Genomic DNA, 25,866 nt, shown 5'->3' on the forward strand with positions numbered 1-25,866 from the left:
TCCTGAATAAAAATGTATGTTTCATTCTCTTGCTAACAAGGATTATAGCAGAGAAGTGTGCTCTTACTAGATGTGATTACTACAGTCTGTAGCACTGTATTAGGGCAGCATGTACACTGACTACCGAGGATCTTGTAGACCAAATAGACCTTTCTGAAATCCTGCAGGTTCCTACTCCAGACAACCATGGGAACTATTCAGGGGTCTGGCTCCACTCCTGGTGCAGTTACCGAGAGATGGCAATGGCATTTGTGAGGCTAGCTATAGGGCACATGACCCTTAAGAACCTCCAGGAAAGATCTTGCAGCCTTCTCACCTGAGAGCTTCAGGAACTCTGCACTGAAAAAAACAGGTAAGATCAAAGCTGACATTTTTGCTATTTTCATCCTGCTGTTAGAGGAAAGACTTGTGTAAACCTATTAAAAATGGCTAGTGAAAGGGAAGGAGGAGCTGGTAGTATCGTGCCACATCAATGAAAGGTGTTGCAGCAAATTCTTGGAAGCAAAAAGAGCAAACCTCTAAAAATGGACACATGTTGGAGAAAGAAATACCATGACTGACTAAAGGTTTCCTTGAGTATTACAAGGTGTCCTGGGTTCAGCAGTAGCTGTCATTTTTCTCCTTCTTAGTAGCTGGTGCAGTGCTGTCGTTTTGACTTTCAGCCTGGCAACAGCGCTGGTAACACCAATGCTTTTAGTTGTTGCTAAGTAATGTTTAGTTTGACCAAGGACTTTCTGAGTCTCATGCTCTGCCAGGGAGGAGGGAAAGCCAGGAGAAAGCAGAGACAGGACACATGACCCAAACTAGCCAAAGAGCTATTCCATACTCCAGCACATCATGCCCAGGATGTAGAACTGGGGGCAGTTATCTGGAAGGGCTAGATCACTGCTTGGTCAGGCTGGGTAACGGTTGGTGGGTGGTGAGTGGTTGTATTCTCTTCCCTTGTTATTTCCCTTATCATCATTATTATTGGTGGCAGCAGCAGTGATTTGTGTTATACCTTGGTTACTGGACTGTTCTTATCTCAAACCATGGGAGCTGCATTCTTTCTATTCTCCTCCCCATCCCTGGGGGGCGGGGAGGAAGGGGTGGGGGAGTGAGAGAGTGAGACCGCGTGGCTGACTGGGTTTAAACTACGAGACAAGTAAGCAATGATGTATGCAGTACATAATGCCAACAGCTCATCCTGACAAGCAGAGACAGGTAGAAAACCAGAGTAATAGTCCTTTCATGAGGAAGGAGTATTAACCATGAAAATGTTTTTCCACACCAACAGGGCTGAATGCATTAGGATGAGGAGCAGAGATGAGCAAAGCAAATCCTGAGAGGTAAGGAGCTTGTCAGCATGATATTGATGTCACAAGTCATGCTGATACCCAGGTAGTAATAGCACTATTTTTTGTAGCTATTATTTGTATTAAAGTAGCTGAGATTAGTATCTCTTTGTGTTAAGCCTTTAAGCGAGGAAAAATCTAACCCCCAAAGAGAGTGCAGTCATCAATAATAAGACAAGCAAAAGCCGGGAAAAGGTGTCATTATTATTCTCATTTTATAGCTGGAGAACTGGGATTAAATGATGGCTTGGCTTCACGAGAGAAGATTTGGGAAGGGCTTTAACCACGTTTACTCCAAGCACGATGACCAAGGGCATGTGGGATATGCAAATCTGGTTGGAAAAAAAGGCTGCTTAGGCAATCAGGGAGTGTCCGACCACGATTGTCAACTCCTGAGCTAACTTGAGCTACCCATGCGCTGGTCTGCCCACATGCAACGTTGGATCTGCAGCTTCCCATGCACCCTGTCACCTGCTGTTTCGACCCTCGCCGTCCATACAGACAAGTGAGAGTAAGCCCTTCCAGCCTGCGCAGTGGATTTTTTAGGTGAAGTACAGCTTGCGCAGAACTGGCCCCACCCTTTAAACCTGAGGTTTAACTGCCACGGCCTAGTTAGGTAGGATGGTGACAGCAAAGTCCACAGGTTGTAGGTTTTGTAAGAGTGTCCTTCTCTTTGATGGAAGACCATACAAGGCTAGATGAGCTCCATCAGCCTGGGTTTGAAGATAGGAGTTTTCCTTCTCCTATGAGGAAGGCCTGTCTTTGCTAACGAAGATTCGGGAAGACCTTTACCCATGCATTCTGAACAATGGGTCAATCACAAGTGACTGACGACACAATAGCACAACAAGCGTCTAGGCAGGTTCTTAGAGATGTTCAGTCATAAACCCGCAGATGGTAGCTTTGCGCCAGTGGCTCCTCAGCCAAGTGCATGCACCAGGGGTCTGAACCTGTGGTTCCTCTTGTACTGAGCAGGATTGCTATTGCAACAACACATCATCAGTAGGGTAAAACTAACCTGTCTCACAACGAGCTCAGGAAGGATGGAAACCTCCCGTGGAGCAGAAGGGCAAAAGCATGCTTGATCTTGATTTTCAGTACGAATACAGACCGTGAAAGCAGGGCCTCAGGATCCTTCTGGCTTTTTGTGTTTTAAGCAGGAGGTGTCAGAAAAGTTACCACAGGGATAGCTGGCTTGTGGCAGCCAAGCGTTCATAGTGACGTCGCTTTTTTATCCTTCGATGTCTGCTGTTCCTATCATTGTGAAGCAGAATTCACCAAGTGTTGGGTTGTTCACCCACTAATAGGGAATGTGAGGTGGGATCAAATGACATCACAAATAAAGCCTCAACTCTTTGGTGGAGTTGAGACATGGAGCCACATGTCCTGATTCTACAGCTTCTGCTTCAACCACAAGATCAGCCTCCTCTCTCTGTATAGAGAATATATAATGGGTAATCTCTATATATAATGGGTAATCTCTATATAAATGGTAATAGCAGGTAAATAACATACTCTCACCTAAAAATCTCATACTACTTAACAAATGCTAACTGATCCTAATGATGACTTTGAAAGAACAGTATGTACCCTCGTAAGTGTTCTCTTGATCCAAACAGGCAGGCTCTGCCTTCCTTTGCTCCAATAATGCACATCATAACAAGTTTGCCAAATTGTCATCCTGGCATTGAAAGTATCATCCTAATTCACACTCGGGATGTAGGGAAAAGAAAAGCATGACATATGAATGAATGTCTGTAGAACTGTTAAGTACTCTGTCACTTTTACCGGATTAGGAGGCTGCTTGTGGAGTACAGCCACAATATATATCTTGACACAGATTCCTGCCAGCAACCAAAAAATACTGCAAAAGATTGCCTGAAACAGCAGCCACAGCAGGAAAAGGATGACAAGGCACAGGGACCCTTCAGAACTGTGGCTCTTTTAGCCCTGGATACCTCAAGGCAAAAGGTCCCTGCTGTGCAACGGGGAGTTGCAATGGGGAGTGCTACAAGGCTGGACATTACTAGGGGCTGTAACTCCAACCTCAGCCATCTAAGGAAGATGATGTGATCACATCTCAGGCAGATTTTTCTTCCTTAGGCTAGGGTAGGCTCCTTGTTATAACTAAAATTACACCTTAATTTATGGCTTTATTTGTTGAGCAATGCAGGGTTAATGTCCTGTGTGAGGAAAAGTGATATTTCCTTTATTAGCACAGTCTTTTAATGTAGAGTTACATCTGTGGCAACGACCAACACCACAGGGCAGTATTTTAAGTCTTCCTCCTAATTTAACACATCAGAGCATATATTTTAAAAGATACTTCTCAGCTTGCCACAGGCATTAACATGCTGCAAATTAGAGGAGAAATCTAGGAGCAACCCCCATGGCTTTGCTTCTTCTTCCAAATGCTCAATTCAACCAGACAGAGAAGACAACACTGCATGTGTTCAGCAACTCTATCAGTGGCTTATGTTGCTAAAAAGCACCTGGTAGCAAGAGATAAGTAGTGGCTGCAGGGATTGAGGGAAATTCATCTCATTCTGGATCTGATGACTTGGATGCTTTGTTTCCTCCATCCTTTTCCAGCTGGAGGGGAAGTGCTCTGTCCTGTGAGGCAGGATTCCCCATCAAAGTAGATAAGTTGTGTTTTTTTTTTTTATTTCTGTGTATACTTTACTTTTGTCAAGCAAGGCCCCAGGAAGAGGACAGATTAAGTGGGACGAAATGTCAGTAAATAACAAACTGTTGATCCAGAAGAGTAAAGGAAATTAATGCGGGAAGGGTTTATTTCTCTAAACACTATGGTAACCCCTCCAGACTCCAGGGATATTCAAGGAATATTATAGGAATCTCATGTTTCTCAGAGCACGGTGGGGATAGCAGCAGGCTTTGGAGGAGCAGACTGCAGTAAACCATGGGTGCAGTTTCAACAGGAGCTCAGCTCCAGACCCTCATGTGGTGGCCTGATGATCTGCAGCAGCAAGGCTGATACTGTTAGAGTCTGTGAAATCAGAGCTGCAGAAATAGTGTTATCCAGGAGCTGGCTTGTCAAGTACCACAAGGGTGATACTAATGCAATGTAGCACCTAGGGAATGCTGGACACTGCCATGAGCTAAAGGCCCTTCTGCACACATAAACAAGATAAACATGTATACACGTGGTTCATGTGTAACATGACCTAACAGACCAACAATCCTGATCACAGTAAAGCTGCTAAATAAAATTTTTAAAATGGAATAGAGGGTTCTATAATTATATGAGATATTTCACAACTCTGAGAAAAAATATAGTTGTCATAACATTAAAGAAGCAACTAGGAGTACTCTTCAACAAAACTGATATTTATATTTTTGCCCAGAAGTGAAAAATTGAACATTTGTTTTCTGATTCAAAGCAGACTGTTATTTCTGGAGACGTTAAATGCACAGAAAAAAACCTCAGTGAAATTTGATATTATAACAGATTTATGAGCTTTTAAAATACTAATTCTGTTTGACAAGCACTACAGCAAGATACATGCAGCCAAAATCACCCAAACTATATGCGATACGAAGAGTTATTACATGCTGCCCCCCCGTGTGTGTTACTCAGACCTAGACTGTCACCATCTGTGTGTTGTGAAGACAGTAAGAACTCATTTCATAATTAGTATTGGTGGAAAGAGCTGTACCACATAAGCACAGTGTTCTACATAACAACAATGTAGCTCGATAACAAGCTTAGCATGTTTAAGCATAATTGGTTAGAGAAATCAATCCCCTTCTCCGGTGTAATTGTTGTGCGTGCCAGTGAGCAACAGGACTGAACCTGAAAGAGCTCTGCTAGATGGCTCCTTTTTGCTGCAGGTTCATATTTTGGTGCAAGTACTAAGGAACATACTCAGAAATCGAGTAAGGAGGGTAGGTAAGAATGTTTCTTCACCTGTTTCTGGGCAGACCATAAACAGTAGTTGTAGTGAAAGACAACTTCTCCCATCATGCCTTGTGCTCTATTGAGTTCACTCAAGATGTAATTGGAAAACAAATACAGCAACACCATCACCAGGACAGACACAAGTGCTTGTCTTGGGAATGAGCTGTTGTATAATGTGATAGGTCTTATTTCCACTGGCACTTTTTATTTTTATCTAATAAAATACACCGCCACAGCGTTTATAAGCCTATAGTAATAATTAAACCTCATACATGTATACTGGTACTCTTATACATTCAAAGGGATATTTTAATAAATATTAAACGATAAGAATTCGCCAATGTCTGGAAAATAGAATCTAGCTCATCACCAAATTATTCTGTTAATATAACATTCTCCTCCCCTCATACACTTACACAGCACATAAGGAAGGTGTAAGTAGCAGCTAATTAAAGTGGATATTACTAAACAGAAATGCTTTTGCTAGAAATAGTGCATGGCACTACATAGTTACACTTATTTTTAACCTTTCTATTTATACACATTTCCAGTGCACTCAGTAGTACCCAAGTGACACGCAAGATTAAAGATGCACCCATACATTTACTATGAAGTCCATAATCTGTACGAAGAAAATAAAGAAAAAGCAATTACCGGTGAGAAATGCCACACTTGTTAAAAATACCACCGTAAACTTAAGAAGCTAAATTTGATGAGATTGCACTTTTGATATGACTCATTTGTTCAACGGTTTTAGTCTTAACAGGTACATGGCTGAACCTGAAAGGGTAATTTCAAAATAAATGTATAGCTATTAGCTGCTGGACACCACAAAAGTCGTACCAGAATAGCATAGCACAGTCCAACTAAAAATATTTCGAGAGAGACAGTGACACTGCCAGTGACTGCAGCCAAGAAGCTTTCTATCTGCATTGCATGGAGTATGATTTTAGACCTGAAAGCATTTCTTGGCTCCCACAAATACACTTTCTTTTTTTTTTTTTTTCCCCAAGGCTACAAGCCCATAGGCACAATGTGTAACACACACAGGAATCCACTGCAACCCAGCATTATCCGTAGCCACCTACCTGATGTGACAGTCCTGTTAATTATGTCACACCCACTAGCTAACACAGGACCACAGAGATGCTTTGGGTAGATGTGTTTTAAACTGCACAGTGGCTTTAAATGAATACACCATATTCAATACAGGTACTGCTAATGGTGCACCTCTCTTACAAATGTTCATGTCACAAAGACTCCCCACACCCCATCTCTGCTGATAAACAGAAATCTTAATATTCACTACAGGAAGTACAAACATATAGAACTTGTCAAGTAGTATTTAGCCTCGCTTACACCAAATACCACAGTTATTTGGTTACTTTCTCCTGTCTGCTTCCTGTCTGCTAAGTGTGATGCTTTTTTTCTACCTAATATCCTGTGAAGGTGCCAATTACCCTGCTGCTTATCAGCTAAAAACTATGCTTTGTGCAAAGGGAGCATCAATTATTTGTGAGCAGAGAGCAAAGCCTGTTTGAATCATAATGATAGGATGCTGGGGCTTCCAGCAAATAGAACATATCAAAAGGTAACATAAATCTAATAAAGTGTGGGTCATAAGGGATCATCTCAGAAGTCCATACTTCAATCTTTAATTGTTACACTTATGTTAGTTTTGCAGAAGGCAAGGCTGTGAGTGTACATGAGTTTACTATCATTTAATAACGGAAAAAATCCTACAGCAGAAAATATATTTTCTTCAAGCAACATTGTCTGTAAGACACATTTCTTCCACTCGATTCATTCGAATCATTAGGCTTTCTACTTTGGTGTTGTTGTTTATGCCTTGATTCTACACTGATAACCATTTTGCAGCAAACCCTCCTTGGTCTCAGCCAGACATAAACATGCTGCAAACCTCTAATCCTCTCCAGATTGCAGAGAGAGGCTGTAAAATGATTTTGTGGGGACACCAGTCTCTTTATTTGGTATCAACATCGCCTTTACAAGCTTCCCCCTCCCTCCTTTCAATTTCAGGCAAGCTTTTGTACATGGGGGGATATGGGACAGAAAGATTAGGTTATTCCTTGAACTACCTCTGTAAGGTCAATTCTTTATATGCTTTTGAAACCCAATTTGAAGGGCTTGTCCCTACTTTTTCCTCAAGGATTGTGATTCACAAGGGTTACTACAAGAGACCATTATCTTATCGTAACACCTGCTCCAAGCGGTGGGACTGCAGGGTAGCTCCTGCAAACCAGCTTCTTTTCTATTACAAACCTGCTTACCTGCTGACTGACACAGTCTCATTCAAATGATGTACAAGTGTGTCCCAACCATTTATAGGATTATTGTGCTCCTCTTTCATGAGGCTAGTATCCACCCCAACTTGGATCAGAAATCAGGAGACGGTGCTTCTGTGGAAGATCTGACTACTCAGACTTGCAACATGTATGAAATAAATATCACAGTGGTTTCTATACCTACAGTGGCATGGGAGTCTTATTTCAGATTATTACCCTGTTACTAGGAGGGCAGCAATGCTGCTGCTTAGAAAACTGTTGAAACCTATTAAATTACAATAGTACAGAATATTACTGTAAGACCACTGAGCCTTAGGCAAAAAGGTTCCTAATTCCTAAAACATTCCTACTTCCTAATGAGTGCACAGAATACTGTATCAGTACTGTAAGAGAAAAATAGTGGTGTCACAGTCTCAAAGACTCATTTAAAGCATGACAGGATTAACAAAATGCATATACACACAGTTATAGAGGCAAGCCTCTAGTGACAGCTGTCATCTGGCAATAGCTGTCACACAATAGTCAGAGGTATGGGAGATGCTTGAAAAACCCAGGGCAGCAGACATGACAGTGTGATGGAGAAAGAGGCAGAATGAGGCAGCTGCGGAATGACGCCTTTTTCTGCTTCATCTCTGCACATCTCAGACCAGCCTACAATGTTCTGTGATCAATTATGATACCTGCAGGTCTGCTTAGGGATCTAAAGAAATTCAATATTTTCAGCTGAAGCTTTCTTCCCAGCAATTGCAGGCTTCTAGCTTCCAGAAAATGCACCCCACACACCAGTTTGTAATCCTGTGCCTCTCACAGCAAAGAGCACACAGGCATTCTTTGTGCTAGGAGAAAATATGCTGCTGACACCCATTAATCACTGGTGCTCTTCAGAGGAACTGATGGAACAGTCTCTTTCTTGTATTACTCATTTCAGTGAGTACCCACCATTTTCTTTTTCCACTGGTTATGAGTCATAGGGACACAGGCTTCCCTGTCAAAGCACAGCAATCTCCCATCATTTGCCTGATACAATCAATTATTCCTCTGGCACAGCACCTGGAGTACAGCCATCACCACTATTGCCATGCCTTCACCTCTGCTCCTCTACGCTGCCTTTGGAGGCATTTATCAGGACATGGGATTAGCTCCTGCTGAAGTCCTCAAGTCACAGCTTGTAACTTCAGAAAATAGCCCCTGAAGGCAAGGCACAATTATATGCCCTATAAACCTATGCAGGAGAGTAAAATGTGTTGCTCCACCTTCCTGCCCCTGATCCTCACAGCACATAATCCTCACGTGGCCCCAGAGGCCCACAGTTTGGGAGGGATTTGAGAGACTTGGGCAAAGCCAAGCTGACAAACTCCCAGGATGGGATGATATTTCCTAAGAGTGAGCATCTACACAGGCACAGATTCTTTCTGCTGCCAAGCAGACAAAATATGGGATGAACTGCATTTCTCTGGGCCCCAGGGATAGCTCAGTTCCTTGGTTTGCAGCCTGGCTGGGACAGGGGACTGCAAACCAATAAGCTGTGTCACAAAGCAACCCAGTTATAAGACAAGCTATTGAAACCAAGGCTTCCAAGGCTGCAGTACCTGAAGTGATATTTAAGCCATTTCTGAGTGCTACACAAATAGTCTGTGGGCAGCTGACTGCTTTCTCCTGGCATTTATGCAGCTTGGCCCAGGACCAGGCCTAGCAGTTATTGTTGCCGCAAATAGGGATAGCCAAGAAACCTAGTTAATATAAAGATACAAATTAATATCAGCAGTGAAAAACCACAATCTTATCAGAGAAACAATTCTTCAACTTGCACAGCCTTATTCAATTCACAATTTCTGGGAAAGGACGGAGAATTAGACAGACCTTGTTGTGACCGTGAAAGTAGCAAGTATGAGAAAATGGGGGACTTCTAAGATACACAGGGAGGGCATCAAGGCCATGAAATACAAGCAGTTGTATAAGCACACACTATTGGGCAGCCTGGTAGAGTTCAAAATACCACCTGACCCATGCTAAAACACGCTGTAAACAGGGCATCAAAGTTTGGACAGCCTCTCTGATCATGGAGTGCATGGTCCGCTGCACACACCCAGTTGTGTTTCCTTGTGTCTAGTCTGACATTCTTGCCTAACACTGCGTCTATCTCTGCCTTTAACTAGCAGGCAGGGAAGTAAAACCGCACCACTTAGGGCCAACAAAATAGAAGGTCCAAATACACCAGCACTATTCCCACATGTCACCTAAAATACATGCTGATTATAACCCCTTTAAAGGAATAAAGCTTTGGGAAGTTTGGTTTGATTTGATCACTCCAGTATGACATTTTGGTAATCCCTTTTAGAAGAGGCAAGTGCATTTTGCAGACAGGGATCATGGTGGCATATGGGGCTATGGCATTACTGCATCCTCTGTAACATCAGGGCTCTTGTCGCACTCTGCTCAGGCCCTTCCTGTTGCTGAAGGCTGAAACTGTTGCTTTGGTGACTGGTGAAGCTGTAGCAGATCTGTCAGGAACCAAGGTGCTGTGCCAGCGCAAACATTACGTGACTCTCTGTGGATGCATACAGGAAAATCTTTGTGGGCCTCATCCTCAGCCTTTGTAGGGACAGCATTCAAATGGGTAAGATAGAGGAGAACCTTTGCACAGTGCTCCTCTGTGGAAAGTATGAAACAGAAGGACAGGAATAATCCAAACACGAATCTGCACTGTGGACAGTAGGGGATAGTGGAGCCAAGTTAAGTATTAGAATCTTTTGAGATACCCCAAAAAACTGGCCACAGAAGATCTGGCTTTATCATCTGCTGTTTATAAATCTTCAGGCAATCAAAGTAAAGCTGGAAATGTTGAAGAGCCACAAATGAAATAATGACGTTTTTCCATCACAGTCCTCATTTTTTCCCACATAAATCCAGACACTTTAATTCTAAAAGCTCTATCTTTTCTATCACAGAATTTGAGGATAAATTTGGTTGATGGCTGGTACAATTAGTCCCAGACTGACAGCAAATGTTTATGAGGTTTGAAATATTCTGGTTCTGCAGATGAGGTACATGAATTAAAAGTTTAATACAACTTTACTGTATCTGAAAATTCACCTAAAAAGAAAGAATATAAAAGGAAAGCAGGATGAGCCATTTCCTAGCTACATCCCAGACTATAAACCTTCTTGTCTGCCTACAATGAAGATTATAAATCCTTCTCACCAGGCTTACACCTTCCATTCTGCTGACTGGCAGTCCCTTAGGCAGCTCTTATGGCCCTGGATGTAATCCTTTTTTTCTCTTACAACACCAGTAAGAGTGGATGTACCCTTGCTCATGTCTACTGGATGGGGCAGGAAGGGGAATGCACACTCTTGATTGCATTTCATTCTTCTGTACTGTTCTGCAGAGGATATCATCACTGGTTGGAAACAATGACAAGCATCAGAAAGGAAGGGTTGCTTTTGCTGTTCATATGAGCTACCTTAAGATCTCTGCTTTTACTGGCAATCTCTGATCATACTGAGAGGACAGAAAAGCTCTTCAAGGAATTGAGCCAGGTCATATAAATTAGACACTTGCTCAGACTTGTCCTCTGCAGGAGCCCATCTCTTCATCTGTAAAAATCTTGAGAGACTGGCCTCATAACTTAGGTACTTTAGATAAGTACTTATGAAGTCTTCTATGAAAATCTGAGTGAATTCTCCGAAATACACGGTCCGTGTCAGTCACAACTGAAGTTTAATATTATAGCAGTCAAATGACAAAGAAATACCAGGAAAAATACTTACATTAATGCAGTAGCTGCTAGTTGAAAGGTAACAAACATGAAGAGCAAATGAGAAGTCACTCCTACAAGAAAGCCAGCAGTGTTTACCCCAAACTTGCCACCCTCAGGTGGCAAGTGACCTCCTTGCTGTCTTGCCACGAGATTTGTGCACGCCTTGCCTGCTGAAGACATCAAAGCTGGAAAAACCCACTATTTGTCCTAGTTTCCCTCCACAGTACTTCTATTGGAAGAAACCTGGTGGTTCTGAAGAGGGAAGGGCCCCCATCTGCTCCCCTCTGCCCTGAAGTTTATTTTGCAGGAGAGGCTTGGAGGTACTCCCTGCCTCATCAATAGTGCTTGCTTCCAGCTGGCACTTTTGAATTCACACAGTGGTTTGTGGGGTTTATAGGAGATCTGGGGTTCCAGATGTCCTGTATATGCAAGATTACCAACAAGAAATAAACCCATCTGAAACACAATGGCTCAACTTAACAAAAGAGCAGAGGAAATTGCAACAGATTATTGGTGCTGAAATAAAATCTTGGGCAGAATTCAGCTAAAAAGTTAGATCAAGATGTGTAGGTAGGTTTTTATTCCATCTGCACAGATTTCTGGATCTATCTCAAATATTTTGTATAGTGTTTTAAAAATACAAATGCCAACCACACCATAAAATGAGGCTCTGGCCAACTTACACTGTCCAGCACTACTATTGTGACTGTTTACTCTCTCATGAGTTGACAGATCAGATTTATAAAGAAATATATAACAAGTATGTATGCTTCAAAATACAATGTATAACTGTCTCATTACTGCAGGTGCAAGTCTTTAGTATAATGATTCACAGTGCTAACAGCTACATCTCAAGTATTAAACATTTTAACCAGCCCTAAAGTACTAAGATTTGCTTATGTTTAATAACCCAAAAATAGATCAAGATCATAGGTCTGGGTTGAGAAAAGTTATTTCCCTAAAGGTACTGTTTCCTGAGGTGCTGTTATGTCTCTCTTAAGCACCCTGGTGACCCTAAGCTAAATACTACTTCTAGTGAGAGCAGCATATTTGGCTAACCACTGAAAATAAAACCTTTAAACTTTATAGAGTTTGCAGACAGTCCCTGGAGTGTTACAGGACACTAAGGATGAATGCCAAAGAGGAATTTTTTATCTCTCTTTTTTCCCTTCTTCCACTCTGAAACAATCATCAATTACTCTTATCCACTAGCACCATCTCATCTAGGTTCATTTTCAAGATGAAGTTTCCTCGTTGGATGGTGGCTGTCCAATCCTCTTTCTGTCCATCATGGACTGCTTTAGCGCTGTACCCAGATTGACAGCCTGAGAGCGAATCAATAATAATTATCAGACTGCAACCACAGCGAGCTGTGTAATTCTGTGATGGGATAGCACTGAACAAACAGCCCCACATCTACTGCCACAGCTTTAAATATGTGGCTGTCCATTTAACTACTCTGATCATGTGGTTAGTAGTAAGCTGTTGGCCTTTTCTCCATTCCAAACACAAAACCTTTAAAAATTGCCTGCTACTCTAACACAACCATGCCATCTCCTGCCTTTTGCTACCTTTTGCAGAAGATACTTGCCAGCAGATGTTAAATTAGCCCAGGAAACAGAACAATACATAACTGAAGAGAAGGAATAGGCTAGCTTTCCTGGATGTTAGCATCAATACACACTGCACTACAATAAAAGGCATTTTGCATACTGTACAAACGACAAAGGTCTAAGGGCTTTTCCAGGTGGTGACAATGTCCCTGGCTCAGCTGGGATGCTGCAGTCATCTTAACCTCAATAATGTACATACGCCCACCAGATGTTATCCAGCTGCCCTGGCAATGAAGTAGCTGACTGGGACAGAGGTGGCTGTGAAATAGGTACTGGTCTAAAATGAATAATTTTCACAAGATCCAGAGGTATAACAGAAGTATAAAGTAGCACAAGAAGGAAGAATACTTTCATATAACCATCACGTGGAGCAGAGATTGGCAGGCTTTTAAAATGAAACTCGGAAACTAAAGACAGAAGAATTGAAAGGACACAAAAAATAAATACTATAAGAGACATCATCTTTTAACCAACTGTAAAAAATGTGAAATTAAGATTTCTCAGCAGATAACAAGACCAGTTTCCTGACACAGACAACAGAAAATTCAAAAAATACACAAAACCATAGATGAACACCACACCATGCTGTTACTAAAATGGAATGAGAGATTCTTGATGCAATACACTTACCATGGTGTTTAAAGAAGCATACAGTACAAGAATTGCAAGGTGATCTAATACTGCTGCATCTCTTCAAGCTCACTTCAGTATAATTCCAGATGTTTCTTGCAGTCTCAACAACAATCCAAGCCAAACCATCATAACTTGACAGACCAGTATGAGGACATCTGAAAGGGCCAAGTGCCAAGACCAATCTATATTATTGACCCTACAAATGTTAACAGCTGGATAGAAGTGGAGATCTACTAAAACATTAGACTGAAACAAGACATCTTCTAAAATATATGCACTTATGAAAGATATTGGATGTTAAATGGAGAGACTTCATCACGAAAGAAGAAATACAATATATCTTAGCCAATAACTTGTCTCTCCAGAATTAGGAGCACATGTTGAGTATGTTTAGAATGTGGACATTGGATGCTGGTAGAAAGAGGTAAAACTTATCAAATGCAAACCAAAAATTGTGAGGAAAAGGAATTCCTGAAGAAACTTCAGAAGCAACTGAAACATAGGAATGCAATCCTTAGCAACAGTACAAGACAGACCAAGGTAGATGGTCTCAGTAGATGACAGGTGTTAAAAGACTATACTAGAAAATTATTTGAGACTGTCATCAGCATATTCTTGATACAGTGCTTATCAAAACCTATGTTGAAGCTCCCAGTATCTTAATTCTTACAAGGTCCTGTGTCATAAAACAGAAACAACCTTTTACTAATGATTCGAGAAAAGTTATTTTGAATAAAAAAGAGCCAGTGACAACAAACAAATCTGTACTTTCAGTATTTATGATAATTATTAGGAATTTATCAAATGGATTATGAAGAGCTCCAGCACATAATAATGGTCAATAAATAGTTTAACACAAATGAAACAGAATTCAAACAGTAGTTCAAATCCCCTCTGGTTAGATTTCTGGCTTTATGACTTGCTGAGATTTCCTGTTTCTATGACCAGAAATTCAGCTAACTGAATTATTACTTGGTTAGCAATCAGAAGAAAAACAAAAGCTGAGAAAAAGCTTAGTGCTTCACAAGGACGCAAGGACAGTGAAAAAATGGCCTAGTCAGTCATAGAGCTGAAGGTCAGAATGCAGTCCTGACTGTTATCTACCATTCCTAGATATTGGAAATCCTTATAAAGAGTCAGAAAGGTGTTGCATATTATGTGAGAGGTTTAACAGCAGTAAAGCTATTATTGCAGGAGCAATTTCTGAAAGCCTAACAGAAAATCTACTCTTCAGTTCCAAATACAAAACAAGGTTATCACACTTATCATTGAATTCCCACTGGAAGGTCCTCAAATTCTACCTTCTCTTGGTTTTTTTTCCAGTGATTCTTTTTTTTTTTTTTCCAGAGAAGTGCTTACTGCCTTTAAACATACATAGCTGCTTACTTTCTACTGGCAAGGAAGAAATTAAATGAAACAAGCCAGAGGCAGGATATTAATGCAGACTGCATTAAAAGAAAAAAAATGATGGTATGAACAGGGTAGTGACTGATTTATAAAATCAATCACATAATTTTGGCTTGATGTCATGTTATAAAAAGAACAATAACCCTGTTTACATGAACAGGATGATTAATCACAGTTTTCCTACTATTTAAGATGGGCAATTTTTATTTCCTTCTATCACAGTATTTGTAAGCAGTAATCTAGTTGTTTTGCAGTATAAATCTAATAATTGTATTCTGATTATAGTGAATTTAATGCACTTCTGTAGTTAAAAGGTGTGTCAGCAGCAACTCTGAAACATTTCTAAGGCATAGAAAGCATTTCTAAGGAGATATAAAAATTCAATATTGGATGAAACTTAAATTTTATCAAGTTTTATCAAAGAAACCAGTATTAAAAACTTTGACATTCTGTCTGTAGATGACACCGTTTAGCACTAGATTTCATGGAAGCATTTGGAGCTGGGTTGTTCTGTGGTAGTTTTTTTCCTTTTCACATGTATGGAAACAAATTGGCAATTTTTCAAGTAATTTAAAATGTGACTGCTCCAGGTGCAGCTGTTAATTACACATTTGCAGAAGTTTATTTCTAACACAAAAGAGGATTCTTTTTGTACTTTGCCAGCTCTGATAATTGCAAGATAACACCATTACTGATATTTCAAATCAACACTTCACACAATTTTACATTTTGAAAGTCAATAAATCTGTACAAATTGTCATAACTAACACCTTTACTTCCAAACACATCTATTTCCTGGGCTACATACAGATAGAAATTATAGAAGGAAATACAGAAAGTACTGTGAAAAATATTGGCATTGGTAATTTTATCAAGACCATGGGGTGTCCATGCAAAAAGAGCCCAATATCAGAGTTTTACAGGTCCTGCCACACTGTTACCCCAACTAGTGCCCAATAATAGACATAATCCTCACTCTGATCTGCAAATGTATACCTATCTCAGCAGCACCAGCATAGAGGTGCTCAGAGTAATCTTATAGAGGATTTTGTAGATACGCAGGATGAGGACAACCTCCATGAAACCCACTTTAACAAGTGATAAGAAGTGATGAAGATCCTTCTATGGCTGGTCCAGATAAGAGCAACAGAGGCAGAAAGATTAAGAACAAGACTTCAGACCTGCAGCTGCAGTGAAGACCCAGTTTGTCATCCCAGCAGACCACCTCTGTTTTATAAACCACAAAGTGGTAAGCATTAAGGACTTACATGAAACTCTCCAGCAATCCTTGTACTACTGAGACACGGAGACCAATAGGGTGAGAAGGTCTGAGGTATGAGCAGGATGATAACAGCACATGGACCACAGAACTGTCTGCACTACCTCTTCTGTGGTGCGATGCATGGAGTTCAGCGTTCAAAGATAGCCTGAGGAACAGCTGCATCATGTTGTTTCTATGTACACACTGTGAAAATATACCTAGTGAGAAATACCTACAACTGCTTCTCTTTCCCTGCATTTTATAGCATTTCATCACTTCCTAGGTTGCAAATGTTCATATTTATTTGTACAGAAGTGCTCATTCTAAAGGTAATATTCTAAAGGAATTTTAAAAGTATTCCATACAATGTGGCAGGGGATGCTCTTATAAATGTCAGTAATTATATTTTTTTCATTTCACAGAATATCAAGCGAGAGTTAACAAAATAATCAAGTGGTAGAATATTCTAATGAAGAGAATGATTTCCATAGTGTCATCTTCACAGAAACTTTTAGGAATATATGGACTGTTGTCAATAAATAATCAGTATGTAGATATACTTGAACTTCTCAATAGGCTTTAATTGTCAGATACTCCGAGAGAAATTCTTAGCAGTGTTTCAGACTTGTACACAACAAAGGATCATATTCTAGTCATGAAGAATCTAAAAACTTAATTTAATTCTTGTCAGTGGTGAAAAAGCACTCCTTTCAAATTAGAGATCATTGACTACCAGCCTATACTTGCATAATTGAAATTAGAGTATACTAAAATAATTTATCAAAATAAGCACACAAAACCAAAGTTAACTGATTAAAAGCCCATTGATTAAACACATGCAAAATGCTGTTAATGTTACAAAGAAGAAACATCTCCACTCATAGAAAACTTGTGCATTGCCCTTTAGGACACGTGAGCTTCTGTTGGTAGAGCATTTATACCTTTTATTATCTGTTCTTGACTTTGTAAGCTAGCTTTATGCTATGGCTGTAGAAGAAACATTATGAAGCTTATCACCCAGACTTCTTTTTTATTCATCAGTTTCCTTTAATTTTAAATTTTCAGAGCATACAATTTGCCTTCATAACATTACCTTCCTCCCTGTTGCTGGTAGAGTGACATTATTAAATGAAAATTGTCCTCTTTTTCTATTGGAAATAGTCTTCACTTATACTGTTGCTTAGAGATATATTTGTGTATTGCCAGCATGTTATTAAAAAAGAGAAGGGAGTGATATAAAGGGATACTGATCCTCAATTACTTCCAATTACTCCAGACTTGGAGTCATCAGTCAGATACGAGCTCTGAATTGATCAGTTCATGAACTATGAAGTCACAAAGTCTATACTTGAAGTTGTCTAGTCTTCTAATCTGGGAATCTAAAGCCAGATATTGTTATGGAATTTCACTAAGTAGCTGCATTGCTCTTATGCTATTTTTTTTTCCCATTTCTGAGAATGACCTACTCCTGGAATAACATTTGGGGCCAGAACAGCTCTGTCATTTCATGGGATCAAGCATCATCTTGAAGGGCAAATGCATGGCATGCAGCTTTGGTTGTATTTTTTCAGATTTCATTTACAAAGAAACAGTCTTTATGTGGCCACAACTTTGCCCGAGTTGTATGTGAGCAATTTTGCATGATGGCAGTACAGAATTGTTCATGGTAGGTACTTCACAGTGTTGCTTAGGGCTCAGTGAAATTGCAAATTATCTTTTTTAAATTCAGAGAAACATCCTAGATTTTACCTCGGACCTTCTATCAAGAAGCAAGTTGGAAAATCTTATTCAAAAACTAATAAAAAGCAGACGCTGCTTAGAACTTTCAGGTCGAAAATACCACTGTCTCTTTCAAAACAAGATATTTTATGTATTATTTTATTTGTTGACTTGTCTGAATTGTTTTATATGCTCATACCAACTGTCAAAGAGAAAATGCAGAGGAACAAACTAGATGAAATTGTTTACATAGAGAGAATTCCATTTAAGTGTAGTTCCCCTGATAGCATTAATTTGGTAAAAGCCCCTGGTACATGACCCAACCCTAACCTTATATCGAGCAGCCAAAGACAGCAAAAAAATTCATTGTCAATTCCAAGCTGCAATTGCACTTGGTTGCCACCAACAAAAGCACCTTATGTGATCTGTGCAAAGTAACTAATAAATGCCTGATTGAAGTTTTGACTTCTATTAGTCCAGCCAAGGCCAGAGCAATTTTCTGGGTTTGGATGTCCAGGGTTTAGTTGGATTCCCCTGAGAATGAGCAGGAAATACCACTAGACGAAAGATGCTCTGTCCCTGAACTGCTTCTTCTGTATTCAGTGCCATTGCACTGCTCCAGCTGCTCTAAGCCTGGCTACTAATAATGGTTTTGTATGCTAGCCCTGGCTGCCAATAAACACGAGGACCTTTTTCTGAAACAACATGCGAAAGTGTGATAATCAAGACACTGCATTCAGTCCTGGTGTATTTTTACGATAATCTTGATAGTACCACTTCTCCAGGTTATAGCATAATCTTTTGTCCAGGTGTCACAGTAATACTTGAAGGAGTGTAATTTGCAAACAGGCAGATGAGAACTAACAGCTAACAATTGCATCTGTGATGCTACATTTTAAATGTACTTGGGAATCACTGAAATTGTAACCACACTAACACAGAATGGCTGATGATCGTTAGGAACCTTATGGTGACCTGTGAATGCAGCATAAACCACCCACCTGATTCAAAGTCTGGGTAACAAGCACTGACTTCAATGGGATTTGAATCAGATTTCCACGTTTACTGTTAACTATGAATTGCCTGTACTACACTGGTATTGAAAGTACAGTTGTTTTCAGCCAACCTTCTCTCTCATACCTTGCAGGGTTTATGGTGTATTGCAGGTTATTACTTGTTTTTATTAAATCCATTTTGAAGCCCAGGGGCTAAATCCTAAATTCCTTGCCCAGTCCTCCCCTTCTTCCCCCAGACAAACATCCCCATTGCATGCAATGGGAGCCTGAAATCAGTGGAAGTAGAAATGATTGAATCAGCTGAAATTTAACATCAGCTTTTTGTTAACTGGTTTATCATGCAGTCCCTTTATTCACTGAATAAGCATAATTTATAGCAGTGTTGTCCTGTATGAGCATTAATAAGGAGGGAAAGAAAGGATTATATCCAGAACTTTTTTACTTCCTCTGTAAATCTGATCATGAAGTGTTTCCACCAGAGCAGATTTTATTGAAGCTATTACTTATCTGGTGATACAGTCAGTACAGACCTATAAGATCTGCAAAGTTTATAGGTGCTAGAAAATACCCAACCAACCAGATTAACTGGGATAGATTTCAGAGTAATTATATGCAATAATGCCATCTGCAAAGTATGAGTCCTGAGTGTTCACAATGGAAGACAGTGTTTTATATACAGAGGGTCAGATAAAACAAGATTTTGCCCTCCCTTCCTGGGATCAAAATTGAATGGGGATTGTTTATAAAGGTTTGAAATCCTGGATGAAACAGTAATTCCTCTAAACCTTTTGGAAATCATTATTATTAGGACATTAATATTCCTCCACTAAGAACAGGGCTCCAAGTTGTAGAGAGTTCTGGATAAGAAGCCGTTGTCTCTGTCCCATGCAGACACTGTTGAAACAAAATGGGCTAGGACCAGCACATTTTCCACATCTATCCTTGCCATTCTGCAGTGCTTCAAACCCACCTCCTTCTCATCCACCATAGCCTTTTGTCTGCTTCACCAGTAGCTCCCTGTATCTGAGCGTGTGAAGTGTCTGAGGACTTAAAGAGCAGTATTTTTGCAGACAGCTCTGCATTTTCTCACCACTGAGGATGGTGCAGAGAAATGCTGTAACTTGTCCCAAAGCACACAGAAAGTCCCTGTCAGTGCAAAGGGCTGCATGGGGGTTCCCCAGGCCTTTTTGTCATAAAGAGACCATTCTCCTTACGTGAGACCAAGAAAAGCAAGGGACTTGTGCTATGTTTTTCACATAATCTATTCCGCATTGTGCAGAAGCTGCACTAGTGGTCCCAGAGCTGCGGTATGCTTCCACATGTAATGTAAGGAGACAGGCTACTATTGTCAGTTGATGATTCACCTTGTAAATAGTGGAGCTAATGAGACTGAAGGAGGCTGATTTCCATTGAAGAAGATGTTTTCGCTTATGCTGAACATAGTAACCATTTAACAAGGGATAAAACTAGGATAAGAAGATTGGCACAAGTCTGCTTCGGCTGAAATAACACTCAGCTAGGATATCCACAAGAACTGAAGAAAAAAAAGAATTTTTGAGGTATCCTTGAGCCTAAAAAAAAAAAAAGGTGTTGATATTACCTATTACAAATGTGCTCCTGGGTTTAAAGGAAAGGTAGGACCCTTCATGTTTACAAGCCTTGCTAAATTGAGGGGGAATGGGGAAGGTTATTGCATAAAACTTCTCACCATACCTGCTGCAGCTCCATCCAAGCTGCAGCAAGAGAATGGACATGCATTGACACACAATTACCTACATGTTTTTGATGAATACCAGCACCATCAGGGAAAAGCAGAACATTTTAATAGACAAAATCCTTTCAGTCCAGTAGTTGCTAGAGAAGTTCATCACTTGCATGTCCATCAGAGTGTTGGAAAGCTTTTTAAAGAAGCAATGATAAGTGAAACCATGAATAAAATTGGTTAAAACTGAACCTCGTCAATCAGCTGACAGAATACAAACATGCCAGTTAATTTCCAGAAGCCTTTAGGCACATATTTATTACTTGATTTCTCATCAAAATTATACACAGAACAGGAAAAAGTGCAATTACTGGTCTGTTGGAATAAAAAACAAGTCCAAAAAGCTATGGATAGTTGCAGCTGCACATTTATAAACTAATATACTTACATGCTGCCAAGACTAATACACTTTATTTGATTTCTGGCTGCAAAACCCCAATGATATATGTTAACCTGGATATCTGATTTTCAGCAAGGATACCTAAGTACTATTTAACACTGACAGTTATAGATAGCTTAGCATTTAACTGGAGTCTCCCTTGACCTCAATTACCACATTAAAATATTGTTAACAAATTTAGAGTCAGATTGGCATTTATTATACAAGATTAGGTTCACTCGGAGTAATTTACATATTGTCACGAGGACCGCCAACTGCTTACATCTTCATGCAGTTTGGGGAATGCAGCCAATGTTAGTATCACCAGGACAAATGCAATGACAAATAACAAAGTTTTATGCCCATGGCAAATTCAAATTTGCCCTTTGACAGCAATGGGCAAAGATTTCACCCACAAAAGTTGTTATCCTACACACTGGCCATATCCTTTGTACCACAATTTACAGACTTCATATACACATAGAGGAAAATCTCCTCAATTTCTGGCCCATGTGAACTGTTTTCTCATAGTTTGAAGTGGTTTATGTAACACTGCACACCTGATGCATTTGTGGCAGTGATTGTTTTGTTATATATTTCAGTATTAGTATTTCATCAGCATCAATACTGCAGATAACATAATACTGTCTGTTTTCCATATTTTTGCATGCTTATGTGCTCACAGTGAGACATGAAGGATGGGAATGAAAATATGTGCATGCTTACTCATTTATGAAATAGATGAAAATGAAATACATATACATGTATTTCACTTGTGCCCCTTAGATTAGCAAGTATTCCAATATTCTAGAATTTATGACCATCTCCTGTTTTAACCTATTTTTCTGTCCTTTAAATTTTCATCATAAGGGAATAAGTCACACAGCATTTATAATCTAACTTTGATCAACCTTCAGAGTCCCATGAGGAAAAGTCATGAAGCTTCTGCTCAGTTTACAGTTGATCCCTAACCTGACAAAATGTCTAATGATTTCAGTAATGATTTTATAAGGACTCCAGGATTTGTCCTACTATTCCTAAACAATGCAAAAGAGGGATCATAGAGTACTTCCAGTTTGCCCTCAATCTAAAAGGATATTTAGTATGTTAGGGTAGATCTCCTAAGAAATGCTTTCTTAAAAGCAGAGTCTGCAGTGCAGATTTCCAAGGTATGTAACCCCTTTGCAGAAACATCAATTTATCTTGGCATGCTGTAAAAAACATAATAGCAAACAAAACTACAAATCCAGAGACCAGTTTCTGCCTGGTATTCAATCTGAGACCTGTAGACACTGACATTCTGTGCAATTCTTAGTCTGCTTCTAAAAAATAATTTAGCTTAGTTTCACTGTAAACATTTGGAATTACATGCAACTATACAGCTAGTCTGCTCAAACTGCTTTTTTATAATATTTGCATATGCTTTCATTTTAACTTGCCCAACTCTGTAGACTTACATTGCTTCATCTTGCCTTTGAAAAGAGAAAAACGTTTTAAGTAAACTAAAGGGAGAAACTTTGTATGAAAGTTCGCCGAGGTGCTCAAGGAACTGAATCTGCCTGAAGACATTTTCTACATGAATCAGTCAGAATCTGATGGTCTTTTTGAAGAAGAACTACCACAGAATTCCCTGAAGATCTTTCTACTTGCAAAAAACATGACACTCCTCCTATTCCTGAACTCCTACAGAAGGTAAAATAAGGCACATTATAACACCAAGTAAGGTTCTGACCCTAAGAGAGACTCCGTAAACTTAAGTAGGATCTTTGGGTTTAGAACTGGAGCCCTGTAGGAGAAAACATTTATTGCAGATAGAGATAGGACAAAATAACTGTTGCGTTTTTTTAAATAATGAAAACCTTACGCATTTTGAAATAGTTATTCCTATTTTAGATGCTTAAAATTAGCAAGTTTATACAAAAAACCCATTACATAGTAAAATTAGAAAACTATGCAGAATTTTAAAAGATGAGAAACTGTAATTTTTAACAGCACATTCTGTTTATCTAGAATCAGAACTCTACAACAACCTTCTCTCAAGATGCTGTGTTCAAAGTTATCCTGAGGAAGCACATCAGAAAACTGGTTCTGTGTAAGACATTACTAATTCTTGAGCAGCGTTTGACTTTTTAGAAATGCCTAAGTTCACAAACCAAAAGAATTTGAGTCGGAATTAGTGGGACTCAGAATAAGTCAGATTGGCTTTATGACTATTTATTTGGTCCTCCCTGAGGACCATACTGGAAGTCCCTACAGATTTTTCACTATTGAATTTACAGCCAAGCAGGATGCCCCTGAATTAATGGCTTGCACCAGTCAGGAATGCTTGGTCTTCTGGAGCCTGGGAGACTTTGATAACTTTGGATAATATGTTCTAGATAGCGGCCTCTGTGCAAATACTGGCCATAGGCACATACCAGATAGACTTTCATTTTGATTGCCTACAATGAGGTAAACCGATGGACTATACAGAGTATTGCTTAACTATCTACAAAAATGAACAATAAGAATCAAACAGCACAGTAACTGCAGTCTGGGAAATATTGTACACTGACTAATCACTGGTGATTATATTGACATGGTAAATCTAGCAAAATACATATCCATACACATTAGACTTACTTTCCTATTGAAATTGACTAAATAGACCTTAAAAGTCAGGTTCACCTGGACTACTAGTGCATTGTCAAGCCTATTGCTAGCTTCAGTGGGGAGACAGATGTGACTTGGCAGAAGAATTACTTCCTATAAGCTGGAATAGCAACTATGGCACACTGTGAGGATGTGCTGCACTAAAATACCCTATTAGTTGGATCCCCAACAGAAAGCACAAGACCTCCCTGATCTCAACAGTTACCATCTTCTCTGGTAAACAGAGAACAGAGTTCCAGGTTCACAAGCTGCAGGTTTTTTTCCCTACAGCCTCATGACATGGATACCATACAAGCAAGCTCCCTTCAGTTTGCCATAGCACTCAAGTAAAACCAGTTTACAGCACAGTTCACACATGAATTAGTATTCAGCTGCCTTATTTTAGTCACTCTGTTTCAACTATGCATTTTTAACAGTTTCTTGATCTGTGAAGCAGAGATGTCCTTATATGCATCTCAAGTTTTTCAGTGGAATTTGATGTGCTTGCTGAAAAAAACTTATAATACAGAGCACAAGTGGCAAGTCACTACAACAATGGCTGTTGTAGCATTGCAGTAAGATTTATTGCTTGCCATCTGTAATGTGAATGTGTGCCTCCACACAGTCTCTGAGGAACCAGGTAGTTCTTATACAATTACAGTGCCATCCTATACACCTCAGAGTCAACCCTCCTGTAGATCAGCAACCCTTACTATGAAATACCAGTAACCTAACACCAGTACATTAAGCAGTTTGTGAATCTCCTCTCACTCTTTAAAAACATCTTCCAAAAGGAAAAGGCTCCTAAAACATGCCCTAAAACTTGACCATTTCAAGCCAGTGCTGGATGTCATTCCAGAGCCATCACAGACAAAGCTATTGTAGCCATCTCTGGACTGAAAGGAAGACAACTGATTTTTCTTACCTCTCTAGATAAAAGACCTCTGTGTGCACCACAGAAGCTTTACAATTTTATTATAAAACCTCATTACTTCTTTTTATTGCAGACTTAGTGGAGCATTCTTGTAGAAATTATATGATTAACAATGAGATGGTCTTTCGATACTGTATAGACCATATATTGTTAAATGTCCTTCTTGATCCTTTATTTGCAACTTGGGTATTCTCTTAGGACACAAAATAAGACACAAATCAATGCAATAAGATATTTCACACAGGGCTTCCTGCCCTACCCTAAATTCACATTATTTTAAATCTTATTATTCAAGGAAGGTATGGGATCAAATTCACAGCTGTCAGAAGCCATTAAAGTCAGCGGGGTCCTGCCTGCTTATTCTAGCAGGGAATCTGGCCAACATTATACATTTTCTCTTGATTACCTCAACTCAACACCCTATACAAGGGAAGTTTTGCAATACAATGGGGATACAGAAAAGAATCTCCAAATTAAAGAATCTCCAAATTGAAGACACTATCCAAGACAAGATGCACAACCTTTCAAGACAATGATCCTTCCCAGAAGGCTGCAGATATATGTTATCAAGAGCAGAGATATTCAGAACAGACAAAACAGGGAAAAACCTCAAAACATAAGCTCCATTACCTCAAAGACTTGAGGAGACATTTAATGGAGATCAAACTGCTATATCTGTGTGTGAGTCCACAGCTGCACAAACAGCTCCTTTCATCTGGTTTGCCCTTTAAGTGGTGGAGCTGCAGTTGCCATTTTTGCAGGAAATCCAATCTGCAAATTTAAAATGGAACAACAAATGCTTCCATCTGCTTGAGGTTTTTAGAATGCATCCACCCCATGTTTCTATTTCTTGGAGGAGTTGCACTGAACAAGCAGGTCCCACCCCACATTATAGCCGCTGTCCCAGTGACTCTGTCTCTCTCAGTACTCATCATTATCACAAGAGTTGGAGCATGTGTCAGCCCATTAAGTGAAGCAGATGCCAGTCAAGATGCTACAACACCAGAGAGCTTTTTTCACAGCTTGAAGTCACAGCACATAAACTGTGCTGTAGAGGCTCTGGAGGGTCTTTAGAAAACAGACTGCCGTTATGTATTCACACTGCATCCTGGGTTCTAGGCAGTGATGTTGCAAGTCCGGACACTGTAGCATCTTGGGCTCAAGGTAGGCAGCTCTCACCTGAGCACCTAGG

The 25,866-nt window shown here is 39.8% G+C and overlaps 1 long non-coding RNA gene across 1 annotated transcript in view; it reads right to left on the reverse strand.

The window, feature by feature from the left end:
• The window catches only part of LOC133265691 (uncharacterized), a 41,622-nt gene extending 31,697 nt beyond the window's left edge, over positions 1-9,925 (reverse strand). Inside the window, exon 1 of the long non-coding RNA XR_009742082.1 lies at positions 9,797-9,925. This is a non-coding gene — a long non-coding RNA (uncharacterized LOC133265691). The remainder of the gene's footprint in view (positions 1-9,796) is intronic.
• Between the last annotated feature and the right edge of the window lie 15,941 nt (positions 9,926-25,866).

Source organism: Pezoporus flaviventris, unplaced genomic scaffold (assembly GCF_033815535.1).
Source record: "Pezoporus flaviventris isolate CSIRO_AGI_PZ_B2104156 unplaced genomic scaffold, CSIRO_AGI_Pfla_v1 ptg000006l, whole genome shotgun sequence".
NCBI classification, from domain to species: Eukaryota; Metazoa; Chordata; class Aves; order Psittaciformes; family Psittacidae; genus Pezoporus; species Pezoporus flaviventris.